The sequence below is a fragment of the Prosopis cineraria genome, unplaced genomic scaffold, assembly GCF_029017545.1.
Source record: "Prosopis cineraria cultivar Desert tree isolate PC_DT_omini unplaced genomic scaffold, ASM2901754v1 PC1, whole genome shotgun sequence".
NCBI lineage: Eukaryota > Viridiplantae > Streptophyta > Magnoliopsida > Fabales > Fabaceae > Prosopis > Prosopis cineraria.
In genome coordinates, this window is record NW_026555332.1 from 44293348 (window position 1) to 44300585 (window position 7238).

Genomic DNA, 7238 nt, shown 5'->3' on the forward strand with positions numbered 1-7238 from the left:
ATTGACTAGAGATTTTGCTTGCCACCATTATTGTCGTCCAATCTTCTGTCGACTATCTTAGTTTACTTTCCATCATCCCTTCTTTCTTCTTGCGCCGAGATAGAGTTGATCGCCCACTATATTACTCCCTTCTTTCCCTTCTACGGCTTTTCTTGTAGTTTACAGGAATGGTTTAAGTACTTTTTAATGACAAAGAATTGCACCTGTCCTGTGTGCAAGAAGAGTTGTTAAGCTAGTAATGTTGATCGATTGCATTTTTAATCTCTTAAAGATGTAAAAGGTGTTGTTCTTCCTGAGAAATCCATAACGCCCAAGGAAAAAGATGCAAGGGTTTTGCACGGGGGAGTGAAAATGTTAGAATTGAAAGTTTCAAGGCTCAACTCAAAATGGGAGCAACAAGGGAAGAAATTCGGAGATGTTACTGATGAGGTGCTCTAATTTGCTTTTCCTTTATTTGATAACAATTTTTGAATGAACATGGCAATTTGATTGCTGATGAACTGGATGGAAACATGTTGGGAACTCTTCAATTCATCAGCAACATCATTTTATGTGTTTTTTGTGTGCATAGGGTAAGGAAATTGTACTTTTAATAGTAGATCAAATTGTAAATCACATGAATTGAATGTTTTGTACTTTATGGATTTATTTTATCTTTTTCATAGTGGAATATTTTGAATTTTACATTCGATTATGCCTTTTTAAAAATTAAGATTTTTGACTTATTAGTGTATTTTATATTTGTAACGGACTTTTTAAAAATTGTAATTTCAATTTTCATGTTTTCCCCTAAAAAAATCAAATTAATCACAAAAATATATACAACAAAGTTCATGTCCATTTTTGTTATTATACATCTCTATTGGTTTTTAAATCAAATCATGCAAGTAAATTTTAATTTATCCAAATGATTTCTTAAAAAAAAAAAGATATCCAAACATAAATCCTGAATATTTTTCCTAACCTCAATTCGTTAACCTCAGTTATGAATTTTTTAATTTAAATGACCATTTAGTGACCTAGACTAGTTTTGTTAGTGAAGGCAAAGTTCTTTAAACAATCACATGTACCGGTTGAATGTGAATTCATGATCACATTGCAACTTGAACGTGGTTGCATGATAGAAAATTAGCTATCAAATATAAAATCATGTGCTATTGTGCGTAGAAAGATATTATTTTAATCGGCTAAAGTTGATATGAGTGGTGAAGGCTCTCGTCACTAAAACAAGAAGTTAGAGGCTCTATTGGATTAATTAGAGCTATCAGTGTTAATCACTTAATTGTTGATGATCCTAAAATCTATGTAAAAGGGCATCATATTTCGTTAGAAATTAAGATGGTTGTATCCTGCTACAAGTGGAAGGTTAACAAGAGTCCTTACCTCATGTTTCACCTCAAAGTTTGGGTTTGGCTTATCATTTAAGTAAGGGATGATGATGCTGTAATCTTCAATCATAGTGAATGTTTTCTTCTTTCCCCTATACCTCAAGTGTCAACAAATTCAAACATAAATCCTTGCATATGTAGCAATATAGATGTGGAAGGTTTGCTTATTGCTCTTCGCACCTTAGGTAGATATTTTCTAACATCAGCAAACCCTTTCATTATGCTTATAAAACATAGCAATATTATTTTAAGTTTTGTTAGTAAAAATCATTTTTATACTATTTATTAGTAATTTTATTGAAGATGTAATTATAATATGAAAAATTATAAAAAATAATGCCAATATAGTTATAAATTAGGGAGAATTTCAACTAAAGATCAGGAAAGAGAAATATTTACCGATGGGTCTCAAAAAATTGAAAATTCACTATAGGATTTCTAGACTAGAATGAAATAAAATGGGCAATTAAAAAGACCAAAATGCTCTTTTGCAAAAAAAAGAAAGAAAGAAAAAATGATAGACAACTGGTGTTGGTAAACTGACAAGTAAAGTCAAAGAATTAACAACTAATGATTTTACATTTAGGACAAAATGATTGAACTGGTATGATTATTGACAAGTCATGTAATCTATAACTGATATGAATAAATTAATAAGTAAAAGTTATATAACTAACCACTAATATTAGTATAATTATTGATAGGTGAAGTCAAGTAATTCACAACTGATCATGGTAAATTAACAAGTGAAATAAAAAATATTAACAACTAATAATGGTGCTTTTCAATCAAATTAAGTAAACAAGTCTTGTAAAGAATTCATAAGTTAAGTTAAGTAGTTAGCAAGTGACGTTAAAAAATTAACAAGTAAGGTTATGAAATTAACAGGCAATGTTCTTGAGATTATAAAGTCATGGAATCAACTGGTTAACTATTCAACACATATTGCTAATGAATTAACAAGTATAAGTAAATAATTAACAAGTAATGTTAGGTAGTAATAAAATACTTGTTAATTTTATAGAAGAGCATTTCGATCTTTTTAGCCTCCTATTTTATTTCAATTCAATCTAAAAATCAAAAATCATGCAACATGTAACACCCTCAAATTTACAAACCGATTTTTCACAAATTATTAATTCAACAACTCATTTTTTTTTTCATTGAACCCTTATCATACCCTTATCATGGTAGAAAAGTTTCTACCATGATACATCCAAGACAATATACCACAGGTCTTAAAATATCTCAAAAAATAATTAGAACCATGAGGGATAGACATAATCCTCTTGAACATATAAATGCATTTATTAAAAAGGATTAGAGTTTACATGCTCCACAAAGAAGATATGTCCTAAGTTGGCACAAGATACATTGTATAATCCAAAATAAGAGGCAACGTAAAAGATGGTGTCTCATACACCATAATTACACCTCTGGTGCTTTCTCAGCCGGACTCGCTCCTGTAAAAATATTAACCACGGGGAATGAGACTTAAAAGTCCCAGTAATCAAAAATTAATATGTAATGATGCATGCGGATGTAACTAATCATGCGATTGCTAATTGGGCACACAAAACATTTAACCGAACAATATTTTCAAACAAATCGAACAAGTATTTAATTTGCATGACTGCACCTTATATCCTCCTTTCGTCATGCTCGGACGCCAAATCACCCGGCCAAAGGTGAGTTGGACCAAGCGACACACCACTCATTGGGTCCAATGAGGGCTTACCACGTGGTAATAATTAACCGAACAGAAATTCCCATTAACACCATACATTAAAATACCCTGACAAGTCATGCATCATTCAAATATCCAAACAGAAATATATCCGAACAATAATATCTCATCATGATAAACAAAAATAAATTTTTAACCCACTTGGCAATAATTTCAAACAAGTATATAACAGTATTTATTTTTAATAATTCATAATTTTTCCAAACAACAAAACAACACATAAACATTCACAAACACACTCATCACAACACATTAATAATGGTTACCTTGTGTCTTGAATAACAAGTTCCCCTTCACAACTCCTTTTTCACCACTATCTTTGTCAATATAATCTACATAATTATTTCACAATACTATATATTAATTTTACATTAAAATAAATAACTCTAATTTAAAGAGTTAGAAAGTCTTAGATCTATAGTCCATATTAACACTAATTTAAGATTTATGCCTCATTTAACTTCCCAAATTCTTTTCTAAAATTCTCGTACCCTAATAAACTATTTTTTTTATCCTCAATTCACTTCTAGTATCACAATTTCATCCTTCTATATTCTAAAAATTCATCCAAAAATAAATTAAAAATTTTAGAATTATCTTGAAGCCTCAAATCACCTTTCTATAACCTCAAAAATACCTATTCATACTTAAATAAATATTTAATAATCATAGGTTTATCCCTACGTCTCAGATTCCACATAAATTCAACCATATAGATCTAGATTTTAACTCAAAAATTCTTAAACATGAGTTTCAACCTTAAAAAAATATTCTATAATATTTTTTATATCCCTAAGAATTTTAACCTATATTTTTAATCCATCATATCATCAGATTAACTATCCTATAGAAAAATCCTAATCAAAATATTTACTCTATCCTACAAAATAATCATATCACTAGAAAGCTAATATTATTTAGAAAATAACTATAAAATTAATTTTGTAATTAAATAAATTTTTAAATGCTAATCTAAACAGGAAAGTTAGAACATACCTGAAGAAAAAGAAAATAATCCCCCCTTGCGAGAAAATGCCGAGCAACGTGAGAGGAAGAGAGAAAAATAATATAAAAATGGAATTGTGAGTCCCAAAATTATATTAAAAAAAACTATAGGTTTGAATTTAATTATTCAAATCTTTGGGCCAAAAGTTGCAATTTTCTCTAAATTGCATCTTCGCCTCTCATGCTTCCTAATGCACACACCCCCTCCTTTTTATACATGAAGGCACATCTTCTCTTCCCTCATCTAACCAATGTGGGACTTAGAAACAATAACCTTCCACCCCTTTTTTTTTGTTCCTTCTACCTTCTCTTTTTTTTTCAACACATACATAAAAAAAATTATTTATGTATTATATCTTAACTAAATATTGCTTATGTGGTTTTAAATTTAAATTTTTAAATTCATAATTAAATACCTAACCATAATATTATTTCTAAATAACCTCAAATAATATAAATTCCTATTATTATCATTTTTTTTTCTCAAAACCTAAATTCCACAATTTATTTATTATATAAAAAAATCAGGATGTTACACAACAAATTTTTAGATTTTTTTGGGACTCACTAGTAAATATTCATCTTCCTTAATTTTTAGTTGAAATTCTCCCAATTATATGCATTTAAATGCATAAAAAAAGTGGAACAAGTGAAATTGACTTTTTAATTATAAACTTATCAAAAATGTATTTCTTAAATTTTTTCTTAATGTTTTATGCTATATATTTTGTGCTGAGCTTTTATTCCATTTTTTCAAAAATGATTATATCATATTATTTAATTTAGTATTTCACATTTATTATTGAAAAAATTAGTCATTTAGTTCCTGTAATTTTGATTCAGTTATAAAGTAATTCATGAATTTTAATTTAATGAAACTCAGTTCTTATAATTTTAACTATTGAAAAGTAGTCTTTATATTTTACTGTTAGCATTATAGTTTGGAAATTGAGTGGGTAGAAGGATCATTGGATGGAGATAAGACCTAATATGGGTTTTTATTTTAATATAAATCTTGATTTAAATTTGACTAATGGACAATTGAATGCTCTTTATTTTCAATAACTATGTATTTGAATTTCAAATTCTTGAAACCACCAAATAATTGTCCATTAATGAATTTAAATCATGTTTATTGTCATCAATAAAATTAAATCTTATTTAATAGATTATTCTCCTCTTATAAAGGAGAGGCTGTCAGATTAGGAAATTATGAAATTTCAAAATTTGTGCTTCTCCATAATTCTACCTATTGCCTACTTTGAAATTCGTGTGATCAAGAAGGCTTCAAAAGCTGCTATTTGCTAGTCTTTATAGTGCTTGGGCTCTTAGGGGTGGTTCACCAAATACCTTATAGCAAATATAGTGGGGGTGGATAACACCTTAAGGATAGTTTGATATTCACACATTTTTTAGCGTAGTCTTCAAATAATATTTATTCTAACATTCATTCCTTTAGTCTTATTTATAAATTACTTATAACATATTTCATTGAAATTAAGAAAAACTTTAAAACTCATTAATTCTATCTCAAAATTTAATAAGTTATTAACTTTGTCCCTGTTAAATATATATATTTTAATAATATATTTTCTCTCTTCAACATTTAATGGAGGGTGAAATGAAATTTGTGTTGATAATTTAATGAAGTGACTTATAAATAAAATAAAAAAGTTTCTCTCTCTGCCTAATAAATAAGACCTGAGGGATTAAAAAATAAAATTAGAAAGATTAGATATTTATAACCCTTATCAAATTAAAAATTTTACTAATTTAAAATTAGTCCCTAAATGTCAACCTAATTTTAATTTTGAGGATTTTATTTTAAAGATAAAATAAATTTTAAATAATTGAAACTATAAGAACTAAGTTCTATTAAGTCAAAGTTTGGGGACTGAGTTATAACAAAATTAAAACTATAAGAACTGAATTATAATTAATTAAAATGTAGAGATTGAGTTACAATTAAGTCAAAATTATAAAACTAAATGATTATTTTTTTTACTGTATTATGTAAATATTGACTGAAATATTTACTAATTTCCATTCTCTAATAGGCCATTTGTTGGGTCAAAATATACATAACCATAATTTGTATTCATTTTTCAAATAAACGAGTATACCATCTTTCTACCATAAAAGATGACAATATTATTGTCTATTTTCTTGTTTTATCTTTTATGTGAAGAGATTTTAAAGATAACATGACAAAGCTCTGGGTTTTTTGATTTCATATTCCTTGATTATTTTTTGCTTGTAAAAATAAAAAAATTGGTAAATAAAAGTTTAGGTGAATTAGGTTGGCATCAAGATAAGATCATGTTTTTATGCTCAATAAGTGCTTACATATATGATTAATAAAGTCTTTATATTCATAGTGAGATATGATCCCTGAACCTTGTATGTTATAAACAGTTAGATTCTTATCAGCTAGATTAATTTTCTCTAGTTAAGAAAATTGTTTGATAACTTATTGGAATTAAAAATAATTTCTTTATTTTGTTTTATTTTTATTTTTTTGCCAATAAAAAAGAGGCTCTTCGTTGTTATTGGCAATCCTGTGAATAATCCTGACCAAAAGCAACCCTAGCCCATTGACTATTCGTTCTCTAGTCTCTATCCTTCTTCTTTCCCAACAACAAACCAATCGCGAGCCACAAATTGTTGGTCTGTTTCGTCCCAAGTCTCAATCAGGCTAAATCATAGTGATAAATCAAAATCCCTTAAAACCTTTGTTAAAACCCTGATCTCTATTGTGTGAAAAAACCTTAATATCCAAATCGACCAAACCAACTTTTGTCATTATCTTTCTCTATTCCCCTCCTCACCCTTTGCCATGCTTTGTTCCCGGTGATATTGGGAGATTTTAGCTTCGCTCCTCGTCGTCAATTTAGCAAGTCAGCTTTGTTCTGTTTCTTCATTTTGCTCTGCTTCATCCTCCTCTTCATTCTTTTATATGCCTTGTGTGGTGTTAAATTTAAATACTAACGGTTTTGTTCATCCGAGGAACAATGTAAAATATACCAAATATTTATCCGTAACAATAATGCTCTATCATAATAATTAAGGATTAACCACCTTACCAACCTTATCATGGC

The 7238-nt window shown here is 28.2% G+C and overlaps 1 long non-coding RNA gene across 1 annotated transcript; it reads right to left on the reverse strand.

The window, feature by feature from the left end:
• Positions 1 to 2728: 2728 nt before the first annotated feature.
• LOC129308548 (uncharacterized) lies at positions 2729 to 4295 on the reverse strand. Its single transcript, XR_008592636.1, has 3 exons — positions 4132 to 4295; positions 3402 to 3467; positions 2729 to 2851 (listed from the first exon to the last, which is right to left on the reverse strand). It is a non-coding gene; the product is annotated as an uncharacterized LOC129308548 (long non-coding RNA).
• Between the last annotated feature and the right edge of the window lie 2943 nt (positions 4296 to 7238).